Raw genomic sequence first — 18739 nt, 5'->3', positions numbered from 1 at the left:
TAACTTTGTTCCACAAGTTAAACCTAGGAACACTTGTAACAAAGGCAAGAAGGTTTGTTCATCTAGTAACAACAATGCTAAAGCTTAATCCAATAATGTCATTGCTAGTATCTCTATTGATTCCACTAACGATTCTCTTAGCCAAGTTACACTTGAGCAAGAAAATGATCTATTGAAAGGGATTATAGAGAGAGCTGCCTTCAAGAGTCTTGCTGGAAGTAAGCAATTTGAGGAAATTGTGCGCAAGCAAGGAGGATATCGTAAGAAACAAGGTTTTGGCTACTTCAACGTCAACGGAGATGTTCGGGAAGAAGGTCCATATCACACTCCCAAGTTTGTTCCCAAAGAGGAGAAGTCCACTCCTTCCGAAGGAACAAGCTCACAAGATGGCCTTCTACCACAAGACCAAAAAGGCAAGGGAAAGCTTCAATATGAGAGTGAACTATTTGAAGAACCTGAAACCAAGGTCAAGTGGGTTCCCAAGGATATTACTAGATCTACCTTAACAAGTGCTACCACAATTCCAAGGATTCCCATCAATTTGGTGTGGTTTCCCAAGAGGAAGAACTAGAAGTTCTTGACGTGTGACTCTCCCAATGAAATTCACTCTTATTCATTTTGGCAAGAACTATATGCAATCAACCTCAACCATATCCATTAGTTTGATGAGTCACACATTCCCTTAAAGTAAGCAAGGAACAAGGTAATAAATGCATCTTTGGACATTATCCCATGTGTGCTTCACTCCATGTCCATAGATATTCTTGCATATGTTCCTTTGGCTTTGGGCTAACCCGTGTAGGTGAGAAGAGTATGAAAACAACAAGGATTGCTCCCAACTCAAGATGATCTTCATCAACATTGAGAATCCACCACTACTTCACCTACTTGAAGTCTTCTACGGCAAAACCCAAGGTTAGTTGATTCCTCTTAGTGGGGATATCATATCAAGGGGGAGTTTACTCTAAGACTTGAGTATAGGCATCTCCTAAGGATATGAACACATTAATGCTTATGTAGAAGTGGTAACCCCACTTGTACTTAACGATGAGTATGACCTACGATTAATTATTCTTACTTGGCTCATATGTCAATATACTCATATAAAGATGACTTTGTCATCGCCCAAGTGCTTGATAGCTGCTAGGATGTGTGTGCATGTTCACCATGTTTTATTCATCATTCTTATTGTGTGACCATGTTGGTTTGCATGTGTTTGATCATTCGAGGACATCCTATTGTGGTTATTTGGCTTTTGATTTATCTTTTGCCAATTGGACGTACAAGAATGCCTAGGACCCTTCTCTAGCTATCTATGCTATCTCATCTCAAGTTCTATTCATGCTTCATCACAAAACTTGAACAAGCACTTGTCAATCTATGTGTGTGAAGGTGCACTCGGAGTTCCGTATCGTCAAAGGCTGCCTTCCAAAACCCCTTTGAAAACCTCGGTGTGACCAACTCCACAAACTCGACGCCACCGATTTTTCAAAGTTGATCAGGTTTTCAATCTCGGTACAACCAAAATCGACAACTCGGTTACACTGAGTTTCCTTGTCTGCTGACAATTGAGGAACTCGGTGATACTGATTTTGCCATGTCGGTGACACGGACAGTGCATGGGTATATATACTTGCAGACCGAATCTTTGACATCACTTCGTCAAAACGTTTCGTTCGCCAACACCCTCGCTGCCCTTGAGACCACATGTCATCTCCCTTGACTCCTCAAGCACTGCCACCGAAGGGATTCACCGTCGTCGATGAAATCTGCCCCGCCATCGTCGTCGTAGCCGAACCGCCACCAAGCTAGGGTACGGTTCGATCACCCTTGCATTCCCCATCTGATTCTTACGCATTGGGGCAGATTTTTTCTTTGAGCCACCATGTGCGAACCCTTCTATCCACCAGATAAATATTGTAGAGTTGAAGAAGTAGAAATTCTGGATCTGATCAGCCGCAGCATGCAACTTGGTGAGACCGAGTTTGCAAAATCGGTTCCATCGATTCCTGTTTTAGGTTTCCTGAGAGGAAACTCGGTGAGACCGAGAAACTCTTTTCGGTGCCACCAAAAATGAATGCCAAGTATCTGTTAAGCGATTAAGCCTTCTCGATGACTCCGAAATTGCCAACTCGGTGCCATCGATTTACATCGTGCAGAAGATCATATTCTGAGTTTCAAAACTGCAAATTTTCAAAAACATTTGAATTTTGTCATACTCATCCATTCCGTCTTTCCTATATCCACTTCACAGGTTCTGCTGTTTTCTACCTAGTGTGTTTGTCAGCATGTCAGGTTCAGATGATAGCTAGAATGACAATAGAGAGCAGATTGTCGAGATGGACTCATGCACTAGTCCAGAGAGCACTGCTTCAAACCCTAGTTCTCCTAGTTACCATGGCTTTCCCAAGGTAGCCACGAGGCAAAGGAGGAGGATAGTTTCTGATGAGGAAGACTCAGACTTTTTGCCTAAGGAAACTTCAACCCCTCCTAAGGCTCCTCCAAGGACAGTTGTCACAAAGATATCTCCCAGTGTTTCTGAACAGAGAGCACATGATTATGCCAAGAAGGCCAAAACAATTTCCAATGATGCACATGCAAAGAAGGCTGGTGTGAAGAGGCCCAGGAAGAGAACTATCCAATTGACAACCCAGAAGAAGCCGAGGAAGAACCTCCTGAGGAGATCCAGTTCCTGCAATGAAGTCTGCCCAAAGCCTACTTCAAAAGCAAAGAAGGATGTAGCTTCCAGGAAGTCTACTAAAGATATACATGTAGCTGCTAAGAGAAAAGGCCCTGCATCCAGTGCCCATGATGGACAAGAGGAAGAAGATAAGAATGCTCCAGTTCTTAGGAAGCTCAGACCATACGTTCCACACCACAATGATGCCCATCGTGTAGTAGAAGACATGAAGAAGAGGAAGGATGATGGATTAAGAAAGTGGAGAGCTGCTGATCCATATGCTGTCAGAAGAAGTGTTGTTGATCCAAGGTTCAAACCAAGGAACAACAAGATTTTTATGAGACTGTCTTATATGACAAGAGTCCTGCTCTCAGTGATATGAGGTATGTCGACTGGGCATACATAAAAAATAATGAAAATTTCTTTCCACATGTTCAAGAGAACTTCAGGCTAGTTGACATAGAAGACTTTCTTGGGAAGGAGATGACCCCATGGAATGACGAGATGATCATGCAATTTTATGCAATAGTTCATTTCTATGAAGACTCCCTAATCTGGATGACCGATGGTCACACGTATGATGCTACAATTGCTGAATGGCTGCAATCATTGGTGTTCCCAAGCAGGAAGAAGTAGATGTAGATGTGTATGCGGATGCTAAGCAGAATCACAACTCCATGGCCAATATGTAAAAGACCATTCCACATTAGTATTTGGGCAATCACAAGTTTGGTTCAGTATATTTTCTACAAGCTGGTATTCCCACGACAAACACTATACCGCGATACACTCTCATGCCAAAGTCAGGAGAAGAGAAGATTATCATAGGATTTTCAATCAACCTGCTGGACGTACTTGATACCCATACCAGATTTCGAGTGATGGATTTGATAGTTGATACTAAACGAAGGACTGCTACGGATCAGAAGAGATCATGTGGATATGCACCCTATATTCAGATGCTCATCAATGCCAAGCTAGGCAAGCATCCATATCAACTTGATCGTCCCCATCTACCTCCTCAGCCTGAATTTGAAGACAATGAGGTTGTTATGGATGATAATGATCCCAACTCAGCTGCAGCGAGAATGGCTGCAGATGCAGCAGAGGCTGAAGCTGCTAGAAATAGGCCACCTCCAGTTCAATAGCTTAGAACTCAAGTTGAGCATATCGCATTTCTAGTGAGGACTGTCCAAGGCATGGAGAAGAACATTCAGGATATTATGCAAAATCAAAAGAGCCTTGAGAGAGTTGTGGAGAGAAAATTCCACAACATGGATTTGAAGGTAACTACGTTGACCTCCATTGTCAGACAACTTCCACATGAAGTTGACTGTATGGAGATTCCATGCTAAGAAGATGAAGATGATGATGATGATGAGGATGAGTCTCCTCCTCCCACTACCACTAGGTTCAGCACCCAACCTTGGTTAGTTGTTGTTCCTGCTCCAGAGACAAGACACATATCTTTAGCACAAGCTTCAACACCTTCAGCACCAGCTCCAGCTCAAGCTCCTTCACTAGAAACTCCTCCAGCTCCAGGGATGTCAGCAGAAGCCTTCGCCGACGATGTTTTATCGACTCCATCATCAGCTGCCCAGAGAGACGAGTAGTTCTATACTTTTGAACTTTTTGGTAACTTGTTGCCAAAGGGGGGAATGTATAGATCATAGACTTTGTGTGAGAGAGAGCTTTTGACTTTATTTGCTCTCATTTGGTTTTAAAAACATATGCTTTTGTATGACTTTGTCCTATCTGTGTGTGTGATCATACGCTTTATCGTATGTGATGCTACTATATCATCTTTTAGCTATCCTTGTGATGATCACTCACTTAACTTTTTGGTGTCATATGCATTACTTTTGCTTTTACGCACCACCAAGATGTATGTGACATGGAAGAGTAACCTATGATCATAATCGATTTCGCATTTGCATTCAAATGCAAATTTTAAATAATGCACAAATCTACGGGGAGTTCTTGCTTTTCACATACTTCTCAAAGCGTCGATGCTAATCATTGATTATATCTTTTGTCGAAGCTTTGATCTATATGTTTACATCAATTACCAAAAAGGGGGAGATTGAAAGCACACTTTCTCCCTAGGGTGGTTTTCATAATTGATCACAACATATACATCATTGTACTAATGTGTTTTCCAAGTGTATTTCAGAAAAGTTCAAAAGATGTTATGGCTTAAGGTTTATGTGGAGACACCCCTAGATACAAGAAAGGAACAATATTGGCTCAAGCTTCAAGCTAGAAGACTCTTCATTTTATATTTGTGAGAAATCACTTTTGAGTCCATAGGAAAGCCAATACTATTAAAAGGGGGTGAGGTAGTAAAATGAATTGGCTGCTAAAATGCTCAAAGCTGGCCACCAAAACACTCAGTCATTTTCCCACATATCCACTCTGTCAAGTTCCACTGACAAAATCGGTGTAACCAACATTGCCACTTCGGACCCACCGAGTTTGTACCTCAGACACAACCCTAGCCATTCCCACCAAATCGGTGCAACCCAAACTGCATGGTGCTACCGAGTTGAGTGTGACCAACATTCTGTTGCCAAGATACAGAAAATTGGAATTTCCAAGTTCGAGTATCGGTGCCATCGTGTTTGGCCATCTGACCGTTAGTCACCTTTCCGGTGCCACCAAGTTCTATATATCGGTATCACCGAGATTCACAGTTCACCCTTTTAGTACTAGTCAGTACCACCGAGTTGTCCACTTCGGTGTCACCGAGTTTGCACTTTTGTGTGTAAAGGTTGGATTTTGGCTGCTGCCTATATATACCCCTTCATCCACCTCTCATTCGTGGGAGAAGTACTCAGAACACATAATTCATTTCCAGATCCATTTTCTGAGAGAGAACCACCTACTCATGTGTTGAGACCAAGATATTCCAATCCAATCATTTGAAACTTGATCTCTAGCCTCCCAAACTGTTTCCACCAAATCAACCTCTCCTAACCATTCATATCATGTGAGAGAGTGATTTGTGTTGAGGAGACTATCTTTAGAAGCACAAGAGCAAGGAGTTCATTGATCTACCACATCTATTACCTTTTGGAGGGTGGTGCCTCCTAGATTGGTTAGGTGTCGCTTGGGAGCCTCCTATTGTGTGTTGTGTAGTTGAACCAAGGTGTTTGTAAGGGCAAGGAGATCGCCTACTTCGTGAAGATCTACCGTGAGTGAGGCTATTCATGTGTGGACATAAGTCATGGTAGAACAGACAAGGCCGCTTCTTTATGGACCCCTTGAGGGTGGAGCCCTGTGTGGACTCTTACAGTCGTTACCCTCCGTGGGTTGAAGTCTCCACTAACATGGACGTACGATAGCGCCACCTATCGGAACCATGCCAAAAATTGCGGTCTCAACCTAATGTGTTTGATCTCACTACCTTACTCCTCTACTTTCACTTGCATGTTTTACTTTCCGCTGCAATACTACTAGAACTGCATGTGTAGGGTGTACTTGACCTGTTATAACTGTCGTAGCTTCTTCTCAAGTAAAATTAGGAAAAGGCAAATTATTTATCTTGTCAAGTAGTCTAATCACCCCCCTCTAGACATACTTTCGATCCTACATAAAGCAACTCAAGTGATATGAAGACATTAAAAAACTTAATCGAAAAATTGTAACCCCATTTTGCGCTTGACGATGACTATGACCTATGATGAAGCATTCTTGCTTTACTCCTCAAGTCACCACCCCACATCTATATGAAGTTTCATGTATGGTTCACATTTTTCATTGCATTCTTACTTGGAACCATTCAACTCTCATCTATATGTATGTATATTTCAAAAATAAAAAAAATCTCTTGTTTTCTTTCAATTTTGGATTTTTCTTTTTTCAAAGTTTGTGGGAATTGTCTGCTTATTTTTAAAGTTTTTTCAAACTTGAGTTTCATCGATGTGGGAAACTTGGTCCAACCAGTTTCTCCCACAGGCTTGATTTTCATTCTCGGTTCTACCGAACCGCTTTGCCTCGGTGACTCCGATATTATCACTGTCTTCTATTTTCTGATATTTTCTAGACTTTTGCCTTAGGAGGAGAAATATTATCAATGATCCAATGTTTCATTGCCTTCTAAGACTTTATTGAAAATTTTGGGAAACAAAATCAGTTTTAGCATTATTTCCTAGGGGGGAATACTTCTCTAGGGTGAGAAAACCTTAGTGATCCCATACAATATAAGAGGGAGAATCATACAAGATCCCTAACCCAGGGGAGATAGTTGAAGGAACTCTTATCCATCTTAAAGGAGAGAACATTCAATGAACCCTTTCCTACTACTTAAGGGGGATAAAAGTCAAATTAAAGGAACCCTTATCAAAGAGAGAAGTATCAAGGATCCCTTTCTCTTAATGAGCCCTTACGCTGTGAACTTTTTGGCAATTTATGCTAAAGGGGGACAAATATCAAAGCTTCCAACGAACCTATATAAAGGGGAGAAATATGACTAACAAGCTTACACAAAAGGGGGAGAAATATCACTAATAAGCTTACACAAAAGGGCGAGAGATATCAATAGGGGGAGATATATGTTCCTAAGGGAGGTCTGCCTAAGGGGAGATCTACCTAAAGGGAGATGTATCAAACCTTACATATTAAGGGGGAGAGAGATAAAATTGTTTTAGATATCATTGCTATTGGATTGAACTTGTCTTGCCCTACCTACTCCCAATATATAAATGCTATGATTCAGGGGGAGAGGAAATTCTTACATATTCGTTCTTAGGGGAGAAAGTTCTAAATTCTCTTGGAGACATACTTATTATCAAATCCTATTTTCAATATGTCTCCAATATCTTGGTATTTTTAAGCTCTTTTCATCTTTACAATAGAATACTCTTGTGTTATCTAACACTTGTTTTCCCAAGTGTACTTCTACTGCTAAGACACTCAAGAACTTCAAGGTAAGTATGTGCATCATATCATTGTTCATGACGATCTCTTTTCTCTTGCACATATTTTTTGCAAGAGTGAGTCTTCAACATGGAAGTTCTGCATTCACATATGTTTGATGCATATAACCAATATTTATATGACTTGTATTGTCCTTTCTACCATGTGTGGGTCCATGCAGTCCAAAGCAACTATCCTTTAAAAGGAATTGCACATATTTATGGGGAGATTGTACTAGTCATGTATCTTTCAAAGCTGTCATATTGTAATGCCTATCTTTATTTGAAGCTTTGATTGTATGTTGTCATAAATTACCACAAAGGGGGAGAGTGAAAACACATATGCTCCGTTCGAGGTCTTGATAATTCATGACAACATACATTGTCTCTTGGACTAACAAATTTACCTAGTATATTTCAGATTTAATCCACACAGAGCTTTCGCTATAGGATTGAGTGGAGAAGCCCCTTGATTAAGGATAGAATTGGATTGGATAAAGCTTCAAGCAAAAAGACTCTACATTTTATATTTGTGAGAAATAACATTTGAGTCCATAGGAAAGCCAATATTATTAAAAGGGGATGAGGTACTATGATGAATTGGTTGCTCAAGTGCTTAGAGTTAGCCACCAAAAATACTCACCACTCTTCGAGAAAATATATCTGTCCCAAGCCAAATATCCAAAATCGGTGCTACCAACATTTATCACTCGACCATACCGATTTTAGACAAACACATCCCAGACAAACTCTATCTGTTCGGTGCAACAGAATCTGCATCGGTGCTACCCAGTTCGGGTGACCAACTTTCTGTTTTCTCGGTACACAAAATCAGAATTTCCGAGTTTGAGTATCGGTGTCAACTAGTTGTGTCATTTGACCATTCTCCCCTTTTTGGTTCTACCGATCTGTGTATATCGGTTCCACCGAGATTCAACGTTGTTACTATTTGAGAAAGTCGGTACCACCGAGTTGGTCAACTATGGTGTAACGGTTGGATTTTGGAAGATGCACATATATGCCCCTTCACCTACCTCTCATTCATAGAGGAACCACTCAGAATACACTTACACTTGCGAGATCCATTTTTTCTAAGAGAGAGCCACCTACTCATGTGTTGAGATCAAGAGATTCCATTCCTACCATTTGAACCTTGATTTATAGCCTCCCCAAGTTGCTTTCCACAAGATCAATCTCTCCGACCCCTACCAAATCTGAGAGAGAGTGATTGAGTGTTGAGGAGATTATCTTTAGAAGCACAAGAGCAAGGAGTTCATCATTCTACCACATCGATTACATTTTGGAGGGTGGTGCCACCTGGATTGGTTAGGTTTCTCTTAGGAGCCTCCTACTTCGTGTTGTAGAGTTTAACCAAGAGGTTTGTACGGGCAAGGAGACCGCCTAATTCGTGAAGATCTACCGCGAGTGAGGGCTAGTGTTGTGTGGATACAAGTCGTGGTGGAATAGACAAGGTTGCTTCTTCATGGACCCCTTGTCGGTGGATCCATGCATGGACTCTCGCAGCTGTTACCCTCTATGGGTTGAAGTCTCCACTAACATGGACGTACGATAGCGCCACCTTTCAGAACCATGCCAAAAATCGTCGTGTCAACTTCTTCGCGTTAACTCTACTCCTTACTACATGTGCAAAGTATTTACTTTTCCGCTGCCATATTTGTTGACTAGCATGTGTAGGGTTCACTAGACTTGTTAGAATCGCTAAAATCTGCCAATCATTAAATTGGGAAAAGGCTAGGATTTTAATATATGCAAGTAGTCTATTCACCCCCCTGTATAGACACCTCTTCTATAGATCTCTCAATCCTCTAAAATGTGCTGCTTGTGCAATATCTTTCCTAGACAAAACTCTGCACTAAGTAGAGATAATACTTGTGTATCCAAAACCTTAAACCCAAATACATGTTTTAAGAGTCCACCATACCTACCTATGCATTGAGTAAGACACTTCAAGTAAGTTGTCATTGGTGCAAAAGGTAAGAAAAATTGCTTCTAAACGTGTTCGATCATTTAGTGTAAGGGAAATTAAGGATTGTACGAACTTGTGATGGCAATAATAAAAGTGATAAACCGTATAATAAAGGTTCCCATCATGAGGGGCAATATAACGTAAGGTTCCTTTGCACTAAGGGATTTGGCATACAACCAAAAAGCGCATGACAACCTCTACTTCCCTCTGTGAAGGTCCTATGTTTTATTCTTCTCTACTCATTCTTAATTTATCTTTTGCGAGCATCATGTGGTGGGGAAATATCTTGACATATATATCCAGTTCGATGTGCTTGATCATGAGTTATTATTGTTGAGATCACCCTTGAGGTGAATAATTAGGGAGGTGACACTTTAAGACCCTACCTTTCTATCTATCTGGTTGAAACCTTTTGCTCATTTTTAGGGGTAAGTGTTAGAAATCATAGAAGACTAAATGATAGTTGATTATGTAGACTTCCTTAAAAGCTCCAATATGTAACCCTTCTTGAAAATGTGATGAATTGTAATGCAAAGTTGACTGAAAACATAGTTTGTCAGTTTTCAATAGAGTTTATGCTTCATACTTCGATGTCGTGATGAATTGTTACTTGCTTATGAGAAGTTTTATGATCAAAGTTATATGTTGAAAAATATGTGATGAAGTATATTATAAAGTTTATTGTTGTTATAATAATGAGCATGATGCTACTAAGTTCGTATTTAGTTTTTATCGACACCTCTCTCTCAAAGCATGTGGTCATGATTTTCGTTATTATCTTTCGCTTGAGGACAAGCAAGGTCTAAGCTTGGGGTCGGTGATACGCCCAAGTTGCATCATATTTTTCCACTTTTATTTATAGTGCTTTTACACATTATGCCACATTATGGAGTAATTCAATGCCTTTTCTGTCATCATATGCTAGGTTTACACCAAGAGGGAGAAAGCCGTCATATGGAATTGTGGACCTGAAAAAGCTACATCATAGATACCTATTCTGCACACCTGGGCAGAAACTTCACGAGGATTTTTTAGAAAAAATAAGAAATATTGGAGGAAATAAGTACCAGAGGGTGGCTACCAGGTGTCTACTAGGCATCCGGGCATGCAAGACCCCACCTGGTGCGGTCTGGTGGGTAGTGGGCTAACCAACCCACTTCTGGCGACCATCTTTCTCTAAACCCTAGTTCATCTCTTTTGAACTGAAAAAATCAGGGGAGGACTTTCGGGGCAAAGCGACATCGTCTCGAGGCGGAACCTGGGCAAGAGCACTTTTGCCCTCCGACGGAGTGATTCCGCCGAAGGAACTTCCCTCGTGGAGGGGTAAATCAAGGCCATTGTCGTCACCAATGACCCTCTCATCTTAGAGAGGCCAATCTTCATCAACATCTTCAACATCACCATCTCCTCTCAAAGCCCTACTTCATCTCTTGTGCTCAATCTTGTATCAGAATCTCGGATTGGTACATGGGGGTGACTAGTAGTGTTGATTACATCTTGTACTTGATGCTATATGGTTTATTTGGTTCAAGATCATATGTTCATATCCAATGTGCTATTTAATACCTCTCTGATCATGAGCATGTTTATCACTTGTGAGTTGTTACTTTTGTTCTTGAGGCCATGGGAGAAGTCATGTTGCAAGTAGTCATGTAAAGTTGATATTCGTTCGACATTTTGATGATATGAATGTTGTGATTCCCGTACTGGTGTTATGTGGACGTCGAGTACACAACACTTCACCATATTTGGGCCTAAGGGAATGCAGTGTGAAGTAGTTATTAGATGGTGGGTTGCGAGAGTGATAGAAACTTAAACCCTAGTTTATGCGCTATTCCATAAGGGGTTGATTTGGATCCCTATGTTTAATGCTATGGTTAGAACTTATTCTTAATACTTTTCTCATAGCTGTGGATGCTTGCAGGAGGGTTAATCATAAGTGGGAGGTTTCTTCAAGTAAGAACAACACCCAAGCACTGGTTCACCCACATGTCAAATTATCAAAGTGTCGAACGCGAATTAACCCAACATGACGAAGGTGACTAGATGAAATTCCCATGTGCCCTCAAGAATGTTTTGCCTATTATAAGAAGCCGTTCCGACCTATCATTTGCCACAAAAGGATTGGGCTACCTTGCTGCACCTATTGTTACTATTGCTACTCGTTACTTGTTACAATTTTGTTGCTCTCGAACAACTTGTTACCGCTATTTCGGTGCTTGCAGAAATTACCTTGGTGAAAACTGCTTGTCATTTCCTTCTGCTCCTTGCTGGGTTCGACACTCTTACTTGTCGAAAGGACTATGATTGATCCCCTATATTTGTGGGTCATCAGTCGCCGGCGGGGGCGAGATCCTTGTACCACCACCCTGGTACACGGTGATCCCCTCAACCACCTTGCCCTCACTATCAGTAAACTGATCCCCGCCGCCATCAGCATGCCCACCCGGCGCCTCAGGCAAATCTGGACAGGTACCCCATCCGGACGTCTCCTTGGACGTAGTCCTATCGAGAGTCTAGAGGACCAAAGCTTCTGGGACCAGACTCTCGTGGGCCAAAGAGTGCGGGACCGGAGTCTCGTGGGTTGAAGGCATGTCGACCCGAGCCTCGTGGTTTGGACTCCTCGTATCCTCCACCTCACGCGGGTCCACCCTAGATGTCATCTGCTCGGGTCAATTAGCTGGGGGTGGCAGCAAGGAAGGACTCCCACCTCTCCTGTGGCTACGTCATGTACCTCCGGTGTCCCCATACTGTCTATCAGTGCTCTCTATGGGCAAGGAAGCCGATAAAGACGCGCCCGCCTGTGTCCCCATACTGTCTATCAGTGCCCTCCGGAGAGCTTGTGGTGGAATGGAAGTAGCCCTCCCGCGGACCACCGATGAAGATGTACCAGCAGAGCCTGTGGACATGAAAAAGAGTAAACGAAATTAGTACAACATAAAAAAATGAATACATGACCTGAATAATAATATGTAAATAATTTAAAATGGGATGCATACAAACTAATAATAGTCTGAATCGTCTATGTATGATCTAGGATCAATAAATGCATCATCATCATCACTATCACACGTGTTGTGATGAATGACATGCTCATCGGGTTCAGCGGGATCAACATGTGGAAGGCTTTTCTGTAATCAGTCAAGCATTGACAGGTCATCCGCAATAGTAACCTATTCTTGCTCCGGCTCTTCTTGTTCTAGCCCAGGGGTGTAGTCGGATTCACTGTCGATATCTACTTCCATTTTCTGGGGTCAAGTAGAGCGGTTCTTGAAACATTTTTTGGAAAGGTGTGTTTCTTGGAAAAATTCTCCTTCATATGCATTTGGGTTAATGTGAGGTTCATAATCCTCACATTATCAGTTTGTGGTGGATGTTGTTTAGAACGTGGTGCCATTTTCTGGTGGATGTTGTTTAGAACGTGGTGCCACTTCATAAATGACATCCCAACTACTCATATTTTTATCAGTTTGTCACGCCCACGATAGATAGAAAACTTGGGTCGCATGTTGAGCCATAATCTAACTGGGTGCTTTGTTTGATTTTGACTAGCCCTATATGTTCATGAGTCCTTCTAGACTCCTTTAGCTCGAACCTATAACATTTGAAGACCACGACGTTCGGTGGGTTTTCACCATAGAATTGAAGTTCATAAATTGGTTCAACATCTACCCAGAAACCTTTGTACCACATCCCAAATCAATATTATCACCATCGTAAGCCTTTGTTCTTCCACAATTCCATCTGGAGGCCTTTTCTAGTACTCTGTCGAAGGGGGGATCCATCACAAAAGTCATTCTCATCAACCTGGCTACCTCCATGGTGATGTGTTAGTAGTTCCCCAAAGGACCTATGGGTCCATAGCAGTAGCTATATGGCTCTCTCTCTCTTTGATCTTCAATCCCATGTTCTCTTTGGAGATCTATTCGATGTAATGTTTGTGGTGCATTTGTATGGATCCAAAGAAGTGTGTTTTATGATAAGATTATTTATTGAAGTAACATGGTCTTTTCAGATATATTATGTATAATTCTATAATTATGTATGTTTTTTGATCTATGAGTTTTCATTGCCCAAGGTGAGGATTAGATCTTTATAGAAAGTGGTGTATAGTAGTATGTTCAATATTGCGGTGTCCTTAGTCTGTGACAAGAGGAGTTGCAAGACATGTATTGTATTGTTTCTACTAACAATAAAACGAGGGGGTTAGAACATATTGCATGGTATTTTTCTGTCTACATCATGCCATCTTGCTTTGTGCATGACTTTGCTGTGAACTTGATACCTTGTGATGCATGTTGGATAGCGGTCAAGGGGTAGAGTAATAGGAGTACATACAGATGGATGTCGGACTACTTTTCACACACATGATGCCTATTTACAGATTATGCCATATACATCTCCAACGTATCTATAATTTTTTATGGTTCCATGCTATTATCTTGTCAAACTTTGGATGTTTTGTATGCCTTTTATATCTTTTTGGGACTAACTTATTAACTAAGTGCCAAGTGCCAGTTCCTGTTTTTTCCGTGTTTTGACCCTTTTCATAGGAGAATATTAAACGGAGTCCAAACGAAATAAAACCTCCGAAAAGATTTTTTTCCGGAACAGAAGATACGCACGGAGCCTGAGAACCAAGGCAGAGGGCGCCATGGGAGGCCACAAGCCCCCTAGCCGCGGCCTGGGGGGCCCGCGCCTAGCAGGCTTGTAGGCCCCCTGTGGCTCCTCTGCCCCACTTCTTCCGCCTACAAATCCCTGAAAAATCCAAAACCATGAGAGAGATCCACGAAAATACTTTTCCACCACCACAAGTTTCTGTCTCCACAAGATCCCATCTTGGCACATTCTGGTGCCCTGCCGGAGTGGGAAATTCGGATACGGAGGGCTACTTCATCAGAACCATTGCATCTCCTTTGATGCGTGAGTAGTTCACCATAGACCTTCGGGTCCATAGCTAGTAGCTAGATGGCTTCTTCTCTCTCTTGGATCTTCAATACAAAGTTCTCCATGATCTTCATGGAGATCTATCCGATGTAATCTTCTTTTGAGGTGTGTTTGTCGAGATACGATGAATTGTGTATTTATGATCAGATTATCTATGAATCTTATTTGAGTGTCTTCTGATCTCTTATATGCATGATTTCATATCCTTGTAATTCTCTTCGAGTTGTGGGTTTTGTTTGGCCAACTTGATCTATGATTCTTGCAATGGCAGAAGTGCTTGGTTTTGAGTTCATACCGTGCGGTGACCTCACCCAGTGACAAAAGGGGTAGCGAGACACGCATCGTCTTGTTGCCATCAAGGGTAAAAAGATGGGGTTTATATCTATTGCATGAATTTATCCCTCTACATCATGTCATCTTGCTTAAGGCGTTACTCTGTTTTTCATGAACTCAATACACTAGATGCATGCTGGATAGCGGTCGAGGTGTGGAGTAATAGTAGTAGATGCAGAAAGTATCGGTCTACTTGTCTCGGACGTGATCCCGATATGTATGGTCATTGCCTTAGATATCGTCATGACTTTGCGCGGTTCTGTCAATTGCTCGATAGTAATTCATTCACCCACTGTAATATCTTCTATCTTGCGAGAAGCCTCTAGTGAACACTATGGCCCCCGGGTCTACTTCACATCGTATTTTCAGCCCTACACTTTTACTTTGTTGCACTTTCCGCCTTCAGATCTCACCTTGCAATTAATCATGAAGGGATTCACAACCCCTTTGTAGCGTTGGGTGCAAGTTTGTTGTTTTTGCGCAGGTACATTGGTGCCTCATCTTGATACTCCTACTGGATTGATACCTTGGTTCTCAAACTGAGGGAAATACTTACTGCTACTGTGCTACATCACCCTTTCCTCTTCAAGGAAAAAAACCAACGCAAGCTCAAGAGGTAGCAAGAATAATTTCTGGTGCCGTTGACGGGGAGCATCATGTGAATCTTATCCAAGTAAGTGTCGCAAACTCATCTCTTGCATTTACTTATTTTGCCTCTCGTATTCCTCTCCCCCACTTCTGAAAAACAAAAATTTACAAAAATATTTGCCTTTTTCATTCGCCCCTTTCTTTGCTTGCTTTCTGTTTGCTTGTGTGCTTGTCTACTTGCTGAAGTCACCATGACTGAAAACACCAAACTTTGTGACTTCTCGAATACTAATAATAATGATTTTATTAGTACTCCGATTGCTCGCGCCACTAGTGCGGAATCATATGAAATCAATGTTGCTTTGTTGAATCTTGTTATGAAAGAGCAATTCTCCGGCCTTCCTAGTGAAGATGCCGCATCCCATCCTAATACCTACATTGAGTTATGCGATATGCAAAAGAAGAAAGATGTGGATAATGATGTTATTAAATTGAAGCAATTTCCGTTCTCATTGCGAGATCGGGCAAAAACTTGGTTTTCATCTTTGCCCAAAAATAGTATTGATTCTTGGAACAAGTGCAAAGATGCTTATATATCCATGTATTCTCCGCCGGCTAAGATTATTTCTCTTTGTAATGATACCATGAAATTTAAGCAACTTGATCATGAACATGTTGCACAATCTTGGGAGAGAATGAAATTCATGATTAGGAATTGTCCCACTCATGGCTTGAGTCTTTGGATGATTATACAAATCTTCTACGCTGGTTTGAATTTTGCTTCTAGAACTATCTTGGACTCTGCCTCCAGTGGAACTTTCGTGGAAATCACATTAGGAGAAGCCACAAAACTCCTAGACAATATCATGACAAACTATTCTCAATGGCACACTAAAAGGTCACCTACTAGTAAAAAAGTACACGCTATAGAAGAAATTTACTCGTTGAGTGCTAAGATGGATGAGTTAATGAAATTTTTTGCTAGTAAAGGTGCTCCTTTAGATCCAAATGATATGCCCTTGTCTTCCTTGATTGAGAGTAGCAATGAGAGCTTGGACGTTAATTTTGTTGGTAGGAACAATTTTGGCCACAACAATGCTTTTAGAGGTAACTATATTCCTAGGCCTTTTCCTAGTAATCTCTCTAGTAACTTTGGCAATTCCTACTACAATGCTCATGGAAATTATAATAAATTACCCTCTGATCTAGAGAGTAATATTAAAGAGTTTATCAACTCACAAAGGATTTTCAATGCGTCCATAGAAGATTTGGCTAGGAGCGTTGATAGAATGTCCCTTGATATTGATGCTTTGAAAGTTAGATGTGCTCCTCCCAAGATCAATACGAATGAAACTTTTAAGGCTATGTGTGTTTCCATGAATGAGAGTAAAGAAAGAACCGCCCAAATTCGTGCTAGACATGAATGGCTTAAAAAGGTGTGTTCCCGTGATGAGAATCACAAAGATCTTAAAGTGCTTGGTGTGACTCCCATTGAATCCTTGTTTTGTAGTGTCAAACCTAATGATGATGGGGCTAGATATGAATCCACTTTGGTTGAAAAACGCCCCAATGATTTGGAGTGTCACATCCCTGATCCCTATTAGAGTTTAGCAAGTTGTGCTCATGTTTTCTTTCTTTGCATTCAAGAAATGGAAATGAACTCAAAGGAAGTGGTGAAATCAAAGCAAAACCCTAGCCACTCCTTATTCAAAAAAAAAACAATTCAACTAGTGCTAAATCAATGAACCCAAAATGGCCATTAGAAAAGTTCATCTTTTCAGATAAATGTTGAAAAGAAGATATCAGGGGTGAAACATATTTGCAAAATGCTTTTGGCATTTTATTTTAAATTTGAAAGTCACTGAAATCAACTATATATTTGATTTCAAATAATTCAAAGTTTCCAAAAACGTTGAAAACTTTATGTGTGGTTGGAAATATTCCAACTGAAACTCTAGTATTTTTCAAACTATTTTTGAAATAGTGCTGAGTCAAAATTTAAATAGAACCAAATGTCAGAAGAATAAACAGAAACTGGAAAGAAAGAAAAATGGAAAAACCCTAGCTACTGCTCACCTGAGGCCCAGCCCACCTCTTCTCCTGTCGTCTACCTCGTGCCATCGAGCAGCAGGAGGTGGCCGCCGCTCGTTCCGGCACGTCCACGGACCTGTGTGCCTACCTGGACCTCCCTGATGCACTGGAGAGGAGGGATAAGTCCTCAGGGATCCATTCCCGACCTCATCCTCTCCCCATTCGCTCTATCTCCCCTCTTCCTCTCAGCTGTCATTAGAGCCCGAGCCGAGCTCGAGCTCGCCGTCGCTCCAGCCCCTCTCCCTCTCTTCTGAGACGCGCAAAAGAACCGTCGAGCCCTGCATCACCTCAACGTCATCGTCTTCTTCCTCGGATCGCCGACATTCACCACGACCGTTCTCCCTCCTCAGGACATCCCCGAGCCCGCTTTCGACATCACTGCACTCCTTGTGAGCTCAAGGTGCTTCCCCCCTTGTTTCCCCTCTCGATTCCGAGCTCTAGGCCTAGTTTCACCGGAGCCCGACGAGGACCGCCGCGGTAGCTCATCGTCGGTGACCCTACGGTCACCGGTTGGTCCACCCGAGGCCTGCAATGGCTCCAGCTTGTCGTGTAGATGCTCTAGGAGTCGAGCCCCGCGTGAAATGGCCTCTGTTTTGATGACCTCGACGATGGTCGAGCTCCGGCAGCCGCCGAGCTCGTCGCCTACGTCGATTCCGGTCATCTCAGCCCATGTGGCTTGTTCCTTTCTGCTCGCGATCGATTGGCCGATTGAATGAGCCCTTCTACCGTGCGTTTGGTCACAGAAATAGGAAACCCCGAGCCCCTCCGCCGTCTCTGTGGTCGCCGGAGCTCACCGCCGTCGAGTTCCACCTTTTCGCCGGTGGATTTGAGCGCCTCAGAGTCAATCACATGTGGGGCCACGTTCAAACTAATTAACTGTAATTAAAAAACTTAATAAACTTAATCAGACACTGACAGGTGGGTCCTACCCTGCTAATTAGCTAATTAAATTAAAACTTAAGTAAAAACTGTCAAGAGTCACTGACCAGTGGGTCCCACTGGTCAGGTTTGACTTTCAATGGCCAGCTAACCTGCTGATGTCATACTGATGCAATAAATCTAATTCTGGATTTAATACAATTCCAAAATAATTGCAAAACTTTGGAAATTCATAGAAAATTGAATATGACTCCAAATCAGACAAATAATATATGCAAATTGATCAGAAAAATTCAATGAACACAATGGTGCTACTTG

This window comes from Hordeum vulgare, chromosome 1H (genome assembly GCF_904849725.1).
Source record: "Hordeum vulgare subsp. vulgare chromosome 1H, MorexV3_pseudomolecules_assembly, whole genome shotgun sequence".
Taxonomy (NCBI): Eukaryota; Viridiplantae; Streptophyta; class Magnoliopsida; order Poales; family Poaceae; genus Hordeum; species Hordeum vulgare.
The sequence above is the reverse complement of the archived record's forward strand: the minus strand, read 5'-3'. Positions refer to the sequence as shown.